The 15338-nt window shown below is 40.0% G+C and overlaps 1 protein-coding gene and 1 pseudogene across 2 annotated transcripts in view; both read left to right on the top strand.

Moving 5' to 3' along the window:
* Positions 1-15338, top strand: part of HPSE2 (heparanase 2 (inactive)) — an 880681-nt gene that overhangs the window by 786409 nt on the left and 78934 nt on the right. The window lies entirely within an intron of this gene.
* On the top strand, positions 4383-6082 carry LOC103796837 (60 kDa heat shock protein, mitochondrial pseudogene; annotated as a pseudogene).

Here is a 15338-nt window from a genome sequence, read left to right as displayed (position 1 = left end):
AAGAGACAGTTATTTTCAGGTGGAGACTGAGAGACTTCTTGAAGGAGGTGCTACTTTAGTCAGGTTTGAGTGAATGAATAAAATTTCAGTGGCCAAAAAGAAGAAAAGAGAATTCCAGCCTTAGACAAATAATAGGAACAAAGATTGAGAGGTGGCTGAGTCCATGGAGAGTTTGGATGCTGTCTTATAGTCTGATCTGATCTAACCCTTGGTGGCCATAGGATGCACTGCAAATTTCTCTCAGAATTATGGGAAAAGATAGATGATAGGACTGAGGTATTACATATTCTTATAGCGATCATAACATGCCTATAACCCATTTACTTAATGCTAAGAGTACTCAAAGTACCCTTGGATCCTTGGTGAGTTCTATGGAGGAGAGAGTACTCAATGAACACGATCACAATGCAAGATTGTACTGTAAAAAGAAACAAGGGCTAGAGGACTGACTGGACACAGACACATGTGGCTGTCCACCTGAAGATGAGAAGTTCCACCGAGAACAAAAGACAACTCCCCAAACAGCAAAGGAAGAGCCATAGAGAGAAAAGAGAGAAACAAAATAGCAATCATCAGTGTCAGCAATTAAATTCCTCTTTCTTATTGTGACACTGTACAGGCTTCTTTAACCTGTAGTCTTGGAAAAGAAGACAGGCTAATGTGATCTAGGATCCAGAAAGCAAGACGTGGTATTCGGGTTCGAGCAGTGGGATGGCAGAGCCAGAAGCAATGGAGAGAGGGATGGTAGAAAATTCAGCTGGAACAGACCAAGAGAATTTACTTGGCCATTACTAAGGTTTGAGGTGTTGTCTGTGTAAAGAGTAGGCTTGAAGAGGAGGTAAGCTCTTTACTTCAATAATAATAGATATCTTAGCATGTAGTTGACCCCTAGGGATTTGGTGAGACTGAACACATGGGTAATAGCCACCCAAAGTCTCACATGTAAACAGGGAAAGGAATAAATCTTCATGAACAGAAAGAACAGATAGCATAAACTAAGATAATACATAAAGAATAAACATCTGCAGTAATTATACAGTTAATTATTAATATGTGCATGAACAGTGTTCTCTATTCTCAATATAACTTTGTAGCAAGATTTCTGGTCTTATCTTTTTAATATTCCCAGGAATGCTGGGAATGTGTTTTCTTGAAATAGTTCATGTAACCAACCACCTGGGGAATTCACATTGTAGATGCTTTGAATCAGGTGTAATGTTAGTAATCTGAAAACAAATGTGTACTTATGCATGTCAAATTAACTAGCAGATGTAAATAGCAATGAGGCTAATTGCAAAATATCAGAAATTCTAAAAATGATTATATCCTGCTTTAGAATTCAATTTAATCCTAACAATTTTTTATTAAGGGTCGTATCCAGGCAAAACCATTTAATGTGTGTCCTTTGAGAAACAAAAGGAAGAGTCAGAGATGTCTTGACCTTTGGGGCCCTTGCAGTCTAGTAGCTGATGGACAACTCTAATATACAGCAGACTAAAATAAATGTTATAGAAGAGGCTGACGTGGGATGTCTTAGAGGTTCAAAGAAGAGAGATCATACTTCTTATATCAAATCTAAGATGCTGTCAATTGAAGGGCACAAAATTATTTTATGCACCACTAAAAAAGAAAGAACTCTGGTAATTAAACAATGATAGGCGGGGTGCAGTGGCTCATACCTGTAATCCCTTTGGGAGGCTGTGGTGGGTGGATCACCTGAGGTCAAGAGTTTGAGACCAGCCTGACCAACATGGAGAAATCCTGTCTCTACTACAAATACAAAATTAGCTAGACGTGGTGGCACATGCCTGTAATCCCAGCTATTCAGGAGGCAGAGGCAGGAGAATTGCTTGAACACAGGAGGCAGAGGTTGCGGTGAGCCAAGATTGCACCACTGGACTCCAGCCTGGGCACCAAGAGCAAAACTCTGTCTCAAAAAAAGAAAAAAAAAAACATGTCTTTGATGACAAGAGGCATCCCTTTTCCGGAGATGTTAAAAATGTGAAAAAAAAGTCATCATAGAATTGATAAAATGTAGTCAAGAATTTTGAAAGGTTGAAATAATACAAAAAGCCCACCAAGTAGGTTCTTCCATTTTTTATATGCTGTAGATACACGGATTCTTAGATCATTCACTTCCATGACTTCTGTCATGCCCTCTAGGATCATAACTCAGAAGGCTTAGTCTCCTGCCAGAATTTCTCTCCTAAAATGCAGACCCTTATATCCAACTTTTTACATTAATTTCTCTATCAATATGTGCCAGGCACAGTTCTAAGTGCTTTATGTTAAGTGTCATAAAAACCCTATGAATAAGTATTATAATTACTAAGATGATAATGATGATGATTATGATGATCTCCATTACACAGAGAAGCTAAGTAACTTACCCAAGTTCACACTTCTAGTAAGTGGCAGAACCATTTACCAGCTACCTGTTTTCCCTTAAATATCCTACATTATTGAAATATCAACATATCCCAAAACTAAATTAATTATTCCCCTATAAACATGCTTCTCCTTAGGTTTTATAGCATCATCATCCTCACAGTCAGGTCCCTCTCCCTCATCTACCACATCTAACTTATCGCTATGTCTGTCAGTTTCTTCCTTTTCCTTTCCCCACTGTCTTTGCCCTAGTTTGGTGTTTGCCAAAATTTACCTGGTCATTAAAACCAACCAGAGAAAATATATTAATGATAAAGATTCCTAGGCCCTTCTTCTGGGATTCTTGATTCAATGATTTTGGCTAGGGTAGGATCCAGAAATATGTATTTTTAACAAGTACCTTAGATGACGTTTATATTCAGGCAAATTTGGGATACAGTGCTGTATCAATTAGTGTACTTTGATTACAGGCAACAGAAACCAACTTTGGCTAACTTAAGCAAAAAAGAAAAAAAGAGAGTTTATTAGAAAGATACAGAAAGCACACAGACTATTTTAAAAAGCTAGGCGACCAAGAAAGGGTAGGAAATTGGATAACTCTGGGGATCCAGGGAGCAGGAACTAATGAACAGTCTCTTCAGAGGCTGCAACTGGGGTGAATAAGCCCCAGTCATTTTTCAGTCTTTGTGTTGCTCATTTTGCATCTCTGACTCCAGAGAGAGAGCATCTGATTGACTTAGTTTGGATCATACTCCTGCCCCTTGGTGGGAGGGCTGGGCATCTTTATTGACAGTCTCAACAGAACAACATCCAGTAAGGAATAGATACTTTTTATAAAAGGAAAATGGGAGCACTGTTGTCAGAAGAAATGGGAGTTGATGACGGGCAGGCAAAAGCAGCAGATGTTCACTACAAACAACCCAAACACATAGTCCACTCTTCATTCCCCTTCATCTAGAGAAGTATGCATCCTCTCTAATCTCTCTTTTATGCAGCACTGTCAGTGTGATCTTCCAAAACATACAACTGATTGTCTTACTTTCCTGATTGCAACTCCTAGCAAACCCAATCCCACATACAGAATAAAGATCAAGCTTCCCAACACGCCCACTGGGCCTGCAGTAAGCTGACCCCTGCATGCCACTTCAGTCTTGTCTTTTGCTGCTCCCCGTCTCCCACCCCTTCACCCAATTCCCTTATGTTTCAGTCATAAAACTATTTCTAGTTCCTCAGATAGGCTCCACTGTTTGATGCCTTTGTATTCATTCATTCTTTTGTCCATCAGTGAATAGTTACGGAAGGCTCACCATAAGTCAGGCACTGGAGGCACAACTGAGATCAAAACAAACTAGTCCTGGCCAAGTTCAGTGGCTCATGCCTGTAATCCCAGCACTTTGGGTGGCCAGGGTGAGAAGATCACTTGAAGGAAGGAGTTGGAGACAAGCCTGGGCAACAAAGCAAGACCCTGTCTCTTTAAAAAAAAGTTAAGAAAGAATTAGCCAGGTGTGGTGGCCTGCACCTGTAGTCCCAGCTATTTGGGAGGCTGAAGCAGGAGGACTGTTTGAACTCAGGAGTTCGAGGTTACAGTGAGGCCGTGAACTATGACTGTGCCATTGCACTCAAACCTGGGTGACAGAGTGAGAACACATCTCTACAAAAAAAGAAAAATGCTAAGCATTAATAAGGATGGAAGGGCTTCCCTGAGAAAGGGACATTCAAGCTAAAGAAGTTTACTAGACTGGGGAAAAAAAGGAAGTTTCTAATAGAGGTAGCATGGGCTGTAAAGTGGCATTTTAAAGGAATGGAAACAAGGCCAGCATGTCTGGAACACAGAGAGAGTATGGTTTGAGAAGAGGTACTAACAGCAATAGGTAAATCAAATAAAATTTTCTTTTGAGGAAAAATGTTTAAACTTAAATAAGTTGAATTTTTAAGTGCAGCAAGAAATGCAAGTGCAAATGACCTCTACTGAGTTGGAAATACTAGTCTTTAGACTCTCAGATATGAGGCCAGGGATATGATCTGGGAGTCAGCTGCAGAGCTGAATCATGGGAGTAGATGATATTGCTCAGGAATAGATCTGGTAGAAGGAGACTGAGAACAACTTGAGAAACGACCATGTTTAAGAAAGATGTAGAGAAGGCTCACTCTGAGAGGTAGGAAGAGAGTCACAGAAGGCAAAGGAAGAGAGTTTCAAGAAGGAGGAAGTTGCTGGTCAATGTTCAGTTGCTAGTAAATGCAGAGGTGGAGAAAAAGAGTGACCAAGAAAAGCTCTCACATTTGGTAGCTGGAAGTCTACAAGTGATGAAAAAGAACACTTGGACAACATTGATTAGATAGAAACAAGTGGGTAGGTGATTTTAAAAGGAGGCAGGGGCTTTGTTAAGAAGTTTGTCACTCACTGCCGACGTCCTGCCTTGCCATGCACACGCCCTACCACCACCCCGCAGAAATCCTTCAGTTACCTACAGTGCGTCGCTAGATGAGACCGGTGTCGAGGATACTGGCTCCTCATCTCACTAGGGCTTTTGCCAAAGATGTAAAATTTGGTGCAGATGCCCGAGCCTTAATGCTTCAAGGTGTAGACCTTTTAGCTGATGCTGTAGCCATTACAATGGAGCCAAAGGGAAGAACAGTGATTATTGAGCAGACAGGGGAAGTCCCAAAGTAACAAAAGATGGTGTGACTGTTGCAAAGTCAATTGACTTAAAGGATACAAATAAATATATTGGAGCTAAACTTTTTCAAGGTGTTGCCAATAACACAAGTGAAGAGGCTGAGGATGGTACTACCACTGCTACTATACTGCCACCATCTATTGCCAAGGAAGTCCTTGAGAAGATTAGCAAAGGTGCTAATCCAGTGGAAATCAGGAGAGGAGTGACATTAGCTGTTGATGCTGTAACTGCTAAACTTAAGAAGCAGTCTGTTACCACCCCTGAAGAAATTGTGCAGTTTGCTACAATTTCTACAAACAGAGACAACGAAATTAGCCATGTCATCTCTGATGAAATGAAGAAGGTTGGAAGAAAGGGTGTCATCACAGGATGGAAAAACACTGAATGATGAATTAGAAATTATTGAAGGCATGAAGTTTGATCCAGGCTATATTTCTCCATACTTTATTAATACAGCAAAAGGTCAGGTCAGAAATGTGAATTCAGGGATGCCTATGTTCTGTTGAGTGAAAAGAAAAGTTCTAATGTCCAGTCCCCTGTACCTGCTCTTGAAATTGTAAATGCTCACTGTAAGCTCTTGGTCATAATCATTGAAGACATCAATGGAGAAACTCTAAGTACACTCATCTTGAATAGGCTAAAGGTTGGTCCTCAGGTTGTGGCAGGTAAGTCTCCAGGGTTTGGTGACAATAGAAAGAACCAGATTAAAGATATGGCTATTGCTACTGGTGGCGCAGTGTTTGGAGAAGAGGGATTGACCCTAATCTTGAAGACGTTCAGCCTCATGACTTATAAAATGTAGTCAAGAAATCATTGAGAAGTTAAATGTCACAACTAGTGAATATGAAAGGAAAAACTGAATGAATGGCTGGCAAAACTTTTAGATGGAGTAGCTGTGCTGAAGATTGGTGGGACAAGTGACGTTGAAGTGAATGAAAAGAAGGACAGTTACATATGCCCTTAATGCCACAAGAGCTGCTGTCGAAAAAGGCATTGTTTTGGGAGGGGGTTGTGCCCTGCTTCAGTGCATTCCAGCCTTGGACTCATTGACTCCAGCTAATGAAGATCAATGCAAATAAGTCAAGATATAAGATGCACATAATTAAAGTCAACATCTGAAGGAGGCCAGAGGAAAGAGGACCTCTAACAAATATGACATGTATCTTCATTCTCAGCAATGGAGGAATAATAATAATAGTTATTTTGTAGTTTTGTGGACTATCAGGTTCTATTCTAAGTAATCTAGAAGTATTTAATTTAATCTTATCAACAACTATATAAGGTAAATACTATTAATTTCCTCATTTTACAGATGAAAAAACTGAGGCTTAACTTTTTTTTTAGCCCAATATCTCAAAGACAGTAAGTGGTATAAGCAAAATTTAATTCCAGAAAATTCGATTCTAGAATTTCTACTCTTAACCAGTATACTGTAAGATGATAAAGGTTTTGAGGTTGCTGGAATGGAACCTTAACATGAGTACTTTAGGATACTCATGTCAGATGACATACAGCTTTGTAGGAAAATAGGACTTGAAGGTATCTGCTGCAAGTGGGTAAAAGAAGGTGCGATTGTGGGACTCTGTGGGAACAGGGATGATTTGGGAATCTGTCGTGTGACAAATTCAATGGGGATCTAGTATAAGATGAATTAAAATATTAATCCTCTTATCCGCCACAGTGAGAGAAATATGAGTATCACAGTAAGATTAATGTTCTTGTTTTTCTTGACCCTTTCAAGATGCCAGATGCTGAAGAACTTGGTTGTAGAAATAAGGGCAGGGGGAGTGGGTCTAATGTCTGTTTCCACGTGTGTTCCTGTGCAATTCCTACTATGGAATGCCTATGTCAGTGCTCAGAGGAGCTCTTGTTTCCCTTACCTAAAGGTTGAAAAGACATTCATCTCTGAATTTCTTTCTTTCTTTTTTTTTGAGATGGAGTCTCACTCTGTTGCCCAGGCAACCTCTGCCTCCCGGGTTCAAGTGATTCTCCTGTCTCAGTCTCCCAAGTAGCTGGGATTACATGAGCACACCACCACACCCAGCTAATTTTTGTAGTTTTAATAGAGACAGGGTTTTGCTACATTGGCCAGGCTGGTCTCGAACTCCTGACCTCAAGCAATCCTCCCACCTCGGCCTCCCAAAGTGCTGGGATTACAGGCGTGAGCCACCGTGCCCAGCCTCATCTCTAGATTTCTGAAAGTATACAAGGAAGTAGAGGGGAAAGGAAATTTGCCTACCCACTGTCAGCAATATAATTTTTTCTGTCTAGCACCATTCACAAAGTCATCAGAAAATCAGGATTACAACCACAGTTTTATAAGAGCTATTAGAAATGAGTAATATGTTCTTCCCTGTGACCATGATGCTTTGTTCTATTATGGAATATATGACTATTATTATTTATATTATAGTTATTTATGGGCATTTTTGTCCCCCTATGAGACCATCAGCTTTGGAAGACAAGGCTATGTGTTATCCATATCTGTATTTCCAATGCCCAGATACTGCCTGGAATCTCATAAATATATTATACATATTTAAATTGAATTATTGTAGAAGAGAGAGACCTCTTCCTCAGCTTCTTGAAATTTTGTCTAGTTTAAGTAATTCTGAATTTAAATGAATGCTTAAACATGGACAAATCAGTTTTAATATTTTCACTTGAGTTTTTTAAGTAGTTTGTGAAGACAATTGCAGTGTTTTAATAAATAGATAGATAGGACCTAAGTGCCATGAGGAGAGAGCTATTGTCTGTCTTTTTCCCCCAGGTATCTATCACAGGGCCTGGCACAGAGTATATGCTCACTGTATATGTTATTGGCTGAATGATTGGTTAATATCTCAGAAGAATAAAAGAGTGATTTGTTCCTTTGCTTTTGCCCCCACACTGTATTCCTCTCATCCGCAGGTAGAATGGCTAAGCCTGTATATTCAGATTTCTAGACCCCTGTGTCCCTAGTGTTGTTTGAAGACTTTTTGTTTCAGAGCAGAAAAGAAGTTGACATTCAGAAGAAACCCTCCACCTAGACTGGTTCTTTGATTGAAAGGGGCAGAGCTGGAACTGAGAGATAGATAGGCGGGTAGAAACAAGTCCATTGAAGGCTGGCAGCCTGGCTAGATCCTGACAGAGCTCTGTGTGGGAACAGAGCTTCTGATGGAGTAAATATGAGAGCCTTGGTAATTCTTCCATTTGGAATTTGTCATATGCAGTACATTTCAGAAGAACAAAGGTCACCTTTTAAAAATTAAATTTAACAATGAAACACTAGAGTCACAGTGTAAGGACAGCATAAAGTTAAAGCCTTTTTAATTATAATTGAAAAGAGAAAACCTTTTTACAACTCCAAGAATTCTAAACATTTACCCCCTCTAATTTATTACATTAAAATCTGTTTTTTAATTATAAGAAGAGAATTAATGAATAATTCTCCAATGAGTCATCTGAGTCCTAAATAAAGATTATTTTTAAAAGAAAAGCTATTTCTCTTCCTCACATTATTCTTGATTTTCCTTTTTTATTTGATACAGTTTATAGTATAGTTCTTAAGTTCACACAGTCTCAAATTTAATTATCCTCATATTTCCTTTTTACATCTAAAGTCCAATTATATCATGGTGGATGCATCTGAAATGGCTCTTCACTTCAAATTTGCTGTTTCCTGACTGTATTATACGTCTTAATGTGCTATGGATTAGTTGCTTTTGTTTACTTAATTTTCTTGCTGTTTAACCTTCTCTCCATCTTGCAAACTATATTTCCAGAGAGCAAGCATTATCTATTTCGGTTATTTATGCACTTTTGAAGAAGTTTATGTTCTATATCTTTGACTTACTACTCCAAGATGCTCTGGATTCATGTAGTCTGTTTTTCAAAAATGATTCTTTTGCTTTGTTCATATGCTCTTGATTTTCTAAAAAATGTGTTTAAGACACACTTGTAAATGGCTTTAGAGAATGCTCAAACCACCTATAATTGCATTTGGCCTACTACATCTTTATGGTTCCACAATGGTCAAGGTCATGAGCCCTTAAGCTCATGGGCCAATTTATGTCACACCATTTACAGATCACAGACCTTGCTCAAAATTCACACAAATGTAGATTTTCATGCCCAAGAGAAACTAGAAGAAAACATATGTATGAATATATGCAAATTCAAACCTATTGCTAAAAAATGGTTTAATGTATATGCTCTGCCATTGGTGGTCTATTCGGGCAACAAATTTAGTCATTTATTCCACAAAAATTTTTGGCCTCCTACTATGTTCCTAGCATTCTTTTAGTTACCGGGGATACACAGTGAACAAAAGAGACCATTTATATCCCTCTTCGGAAGCACTGACTCATACCAACTTTATTTTTATGTGCAGAAACTGAGACCCAGAATGAGTAAGTGGCTTATCCCAGGAGATAGTGCTGTCACTGACCAGGCAGAACCTGAAACCCCAGTTCCCTCCTTCTCCACTCAAGGGCTATTTCTCCTATAGTGCCTTCTCTTAAAGATGAAGGAAGACTGTTGAAGGGTGCAGGGATAATGACAGAAGACAGACAAGGAAAGGTGTGCCTAAGGTGGAGGTAAACCCAGGAATGAGCATGGAAGTTAAAAGAGTCAAAGTGCGGCAGGGCACAGTGGCTCAAGCCCGTAATCCCAGCACTTTGGGAGGCCGAGGCAGGTGGATCACGAGGTCAAGAGATTGAGACAATCCTGGTCAACATGGTGAAACCCCGTCTCTACTAAAATTACAAAAAATTAGCTGGGCATGGTGGCGCGTGCCTGTAATCCCAGCTACTCAGGAGGCTGAAGCAGGAGAATTGCCTGAACCCAGGAGGCAGAGGTTGCGATGAGCCGAGATCGTGGTGAGCCGAGATCGCGCCATTGCACTCCAGCCTGGGTAACAAGAGCTAAACGCCGTCTCAAAAAAAAAAAAAAAAAAAAAAAAGAGTCAAAGTGCTTATGGCAAAATGCCAAGAAACTGAAAGAGGCAGAGGTGTGCGAGAAAGAGAAGAAAACAAATCCAATTAGAGAGAGAGTGAAGAAAGGTGGTATAGGGCAGAGAGAGCCAGAAACAAAGAAAGGAGATACAGAGAGGGTAAGAAAGAGGTAGGTGAGAAAGTCCCTGAAGTAGAATGCCATCCACACTTATCTAATAATCTGAGTAAAATGCTAAAAAATAGGATCATACAAACAGCTTTCTTAACATGCTCTTTTTATTTTTTACTTTTTTGAGACTGAGTCTCGCTCTGTCTCCCAACCTGGAGTGCAATGGTGCAATCTTGGCTCACTGTAACCTCTGCTTCCCAGGTTCAAGTGATTCTCCTGCCTCAGCCTCTTGAGTAGCTGGGATTACAACCACACCCGGCTAATTTTTGTATTATTAGTAGAGACAGGGTTTTGCCGTGTTGGTCAGGCTGCTCTCGAACTCCTGACCTTGGGTGATCCACCCACCTCGGCCTCCAAAAGTGTTGGGATTACAGGCGTGAGCCACTATGCCTGGCCTCATAACATGCTTTTTAAGGAAGGGTAAGTGTCATGCCTTGTAGTTACCAGACTGTTAAATATGGTGGAGTTGATTTGTTGATAAAATGGTTTGACAAGAGATAACCAAAAACTGATTTGAACCTCTTTACCACTTTCCTAAGCCTAATATTAAGCAGTCACCTATTGCCTTCCCCCATGTAGTGGGTCTGTAATTCTGGAGAACAGTATTCTGATTTCTGTTTGGTGCTGCTGGGAGAGAACTAGCCTATGTTGCAGGGTATCAATGGACAACTTAGACAAGATGTGTCAAAGTACTTGACAAAACACATGAATCCATCTGCTGTGGCCCCATAAGTGTCTTCACTGTCCCCACAAATGGATATGCTTATGCCTCTGTTCACTTGTATCCCTGAAGGACCTATTTGAACTTTGCACTTCTTCCATTAAGCTAAACAAGCAGTTCTCTAGAGATGATTATATGTCCTTTATTTGGAAACACTGATGCAAAATCAAAAGCCACATTAATTACGCAGGATCTAGGTCAGTTGTTCTCAAGCTTGGCTACACATTTAGAATCATCTCAGGAGCTTCAAAAAAATCCAATTCCCAGACAGCAAAAGCAGAATTGGCAGGGACTGGGGCTTAGGTCCCATTTATCAGTATTTTTTTAAAGCTCCCCAGAAGATTCCAGTGTATAGTAAGATTGAAAACCACTGACCTAGGCCTCTTAACAAGATATTTTGGGGGACATTATATAGACATAGGGAATAAATAACTGCATTGCTTGCTCTTAGCTGCTCCAAGAAACTAGTGTAAAATACTAATAAATACGTTCCTAAATCTACTGGTAATATTAGATAAACCTAATTTCAGGAAGGTTCAAGATTGTCAGGACCCACAAAAAGATGAAGAAATCCCAATAGAAAAGGAGACTACTAAATGCTTGACTTTGAGCCACCGTTCTTTTCTGAATTTCTGCCTACCTCTCTGGCTATACTTCATTTGACTTTGTAAGCTCTTCTTCTCTACCCATCTATAAATATCACTATTTTTCAAGGCTATTTCTTTTCTTATTCTACTTATATCTTATATCAGCTCATCTACTCACAAATCTCCAATTATTATCTATTTGTCATTCACAAATACATATGTCTTGGCCATTTCTCTCTTCTGGCCTTCAGATTTCAATTGGATGTTTCACAGGCACATTTATCTAAATGAAGCTCAACATCTCCATTCCCCTACCTCTCCATTCCCCTGCTATAAGTTGAATCTTCTCTAGTGTCCATATCTAAACAAATGGCATTACCATCACACAATCACCTGAGTTAGAAACTTAACTTACCTCTTTATATTACTCCCCAAGTCCCCTTAACTTATTTCTGCCTCTCTTTCAATCTATTTTCTATACTGAGGTCAAAATTATTTTCTAAAATACAGTGCTTGTTAACACCTTCTTAAAACCCTTTAATTCATTGCCTCTGGAATAAAATTCAGATTCTTAAAATGGGCCACAGGGACCTGCAGGATTTGACCTTTATCTACATCTCTGGCCCCGTCTCCTGCCGTCCGTCTTCTTACACTCTGTTCTTCAGACAAACTGAATTTATTTTAGTCCCTTGAAGGTGGTTTGTTTTCCTCTAAGTAAACTCTCTTGCATTCATTGCTGCAATCCCAGTGCCTACCTCTGTCCCTGGTACTGAGTTAGCACCAGGAAGCATTTGTGGTATGTGTGTGCATGAGTGAGTGAATATGTACTTAAAACTTTTGATGTTCTCTTTCCTGGCAATGAGCTAATTCCCCTGCACGAATCTGTTGATTGAGGGCTATGAAGCTTCTCCAGCCTTACCTGACTCTGTTTCCATTGGCTTTAGATGGGAAACACAACTCTGGACCCCTATTATATTGACCTCACTTCCTGATATCTCTCCATCAACCCTGACCTTCCCCTTTTTTCCCTATTTCTGGTAACCGGATTCATCCGCAGTTCACTTTGCCTTTACAGTTCAGAAGGAAGGACCATCAAGATTATTTGTTCACATCAGAAGTACTCTCTCTTTCCAGCATCACCTCAATGGTTCCCACCAAGCCTGCTTCATTAGCAGTTTTGTTTGGGCTCCCCACTAACCTAAAATAAAGCAGTAAAGAAATAGTTGTGTCTCCATAATGGTCTTTCTAATAATAAACTGAAAATGCCCTCTCAGCTCCGCCATGACTCTGATTTTGATTCTCATTGAGTCTTTACTTTTGTAACAAGTGGGACTTTTCTGTTGTTCATTCCACCTGAAGCCCCAAAGCTGGGGTCAATGGGTATAAAGTGCCCATATATCTTAAAGAGAAGTTTGAGCTAACCTGTCCATGCAGGACTTCCTAAAGGGTCGCTCCAAAACAGCTCTGGACCCAAATGAGATTGGACCTATTGCCCATCTCCTGTCTGCATGTAAGAGGGGACTGGGAGGTTAATAAGAGAGTAGTTTGGTTTGTGTCTGTATCTGAAGGCAGTCGTGTTGGCCTGGCAGTAGGAATAGAAGGAAAGCTCTTCTCCTCTCCAAGCCCAGTGATCAGGTTCCTTGGCCCTAGAAACACTCTAGGGTATCAAGAGTTCTTGGAAAGCCTTGCTATGTGCTAAAGTTTGGCAGGCACAGAGCCCAGTGCCTGGTTTCTATCTGGAAAGGTTTAATGAAGAGGCAGGCTGGAACTGTCCCTAACAGTTGAATGAGGTGAGAGGGCAGTTGTATTACGAAATTACATCTCTACTGAGGGCAGAACAAAGATGGCTCTCTCTCCTGGGCTAGTTACCACAGCAGGTAACGAAGCTTTCAGTTATCTTTTCTTTGTTTTTGTTTTTGATTTTTGAGACAGAGTCTCGCTCTGTTGCCCAGGCTGGAGTGCAGTGGTGCAATAGCTCACTGCAACCTCTGCCTCCCAGGTTCAAGCAATTCTCCTGCCTTAGCCTCGCGAGTAGCTGGAACTGCAGGTGGACACCACTGCGCCTAGCTAATTTTTGTATTTTTGGTAGAGACGGGGTTTCACCATATTGGCCAGGCTGGGCTGTCAGTTATCTTTAAAGAATTATGCCCCGCCAATATTCAACATCCTTAAAGAAAAGAACTTTCAACGCGGAATTTCATATCCAGCCAAACTAAGCTTCATAAGTGAAGGAAAAATAAAATCCTTTGCGAACAAGTAAGTACTCAGAGATTTTGTCACCACCAGGACTGCATTACAAGAGCTCCTGAAAGAGGCACTACACCTAGAAAGGAACAACCAGTACCAGCCACTCCAAAAATATACCAGATGCTAAAGAGCATGAACAAAATGAAGAATCTGCATCAACTAGCAGGCAAAACAGCCAGCTAGCATCAAAATGACAGTATTCAATTCACACATAACAATATTAACCCTAAATGTAAATAGGCTAAATGCACCAATCAAAAGACACAGACTGGCAAATTGAATAAAAAGCCAAAACCCATCGTTGTGCTGTATCCAGGAAACCCATCTCACAAGCAAGGACACACAAAGGCTCAAAATAAAGGGATGGAGGAAGATTTACCAAGCAAATGGAGAGCAAAAAAAAGCAGGAGTTGCAATTCTCATCTCTGATAAAAGAGACTTTAAAACAACAAAGATCAAAAGAGACAAAGAAGAACATTACATAATGGTAAAAGGATTGATACAACAAGAAGAGCTAACGATCCTAAATACATATGGACCCAATGCAGGAGCACCCAGATATATAAGGCAAGTTCTTAATGACTTACAAAGAGACTTAGACTCCCACACAATAATAGTGGGAGACTTTAACACTCCACTGTCAATATTAGACAGATCGACCAGACAGAATATTAACAAGGATATCCAGGACTTAAACTCAGACCTGGAACAAGCAAACCTGATAGACATTTACAGAACTCTCCACCCCAAATCCACAGAATATACATTCTTCTCAGCACCACATCACACCTACTCTGAAATTGACCACATAATTGGAAGTAAATCACTCCTTAGCAAATGCAAAACAACTGAAATCATAACAGTCTCTCAGACCATAATGCAATCAAGTTAGAACTCAGAATTCAGAAACTAACTCAGAACCTCACAGCTTCATGGAAACTGAACAACTGGCTCTTGAATGTTGACTGGATAAACAATGAAATGAAGGCAGAAATAAAGAAGTCCTTCGAAACCAACAAGAACGAAGACACAACATACCAGAATCTCTGGGACACATTTAAGCAGTCTCTAGAGGAAAATATACAGCAATAAGTGCCGACATGAGGAGAGTAGAGAGTTCCAAAATTGACACCCTATCGTCAAAATTGAAAGAGCTAGAAGAGCAAGATCAAAAAAACTCAAAACTTAGCAGAAGACAAGAAATAACTAAGATCAGAGCAGAACTGAAGGAGATAGAGACATGAAAAACCCTTCAAAAAATCAATAAATCCAAGAGCTGGTTTTTTGAAAAGATCAACAAAATAGACCACTAGCCAGATTAATAAAAAAGAAAAGAGAGAATAACCAAATAGATGCAATAAAAAACGATAAAGGGGATATCACCACAGATGCCACAGAAATTCAAACCATCATCAGAGAATATTACAAACAACTTTATGCACATAAACCAGTAAACCTGGAAGAAATGGATAAATTCCTGGACACCTGTGTCCTCCCAAGCCTAAACCAGGAGGAAGTCGAAACTATGAATAGACCAATAATAAGGTCTAAAGTCGAGGCAGCAATTAAGAGCCTACCACACAAAAAAAGCCCAGGTCCGTGTGGCTTCACAGC

The sequence above is a fragment of the Callithrix jacchus genome, chromosome 12, assembly GCF_049354715.1.
Source record: "Callithrix jacchus isolate 240 chromosome 12, calJac240_pri, whole genome shotgun sequence".
NCBI lineage: Eukaryota > Metazoa > Chordata > Mammalia > Primates > Cebidae > Callithrix > Callithrix jacchus.
This window is presented reverse-complemented; position numbering and strand designations above follow the sequence as displayed.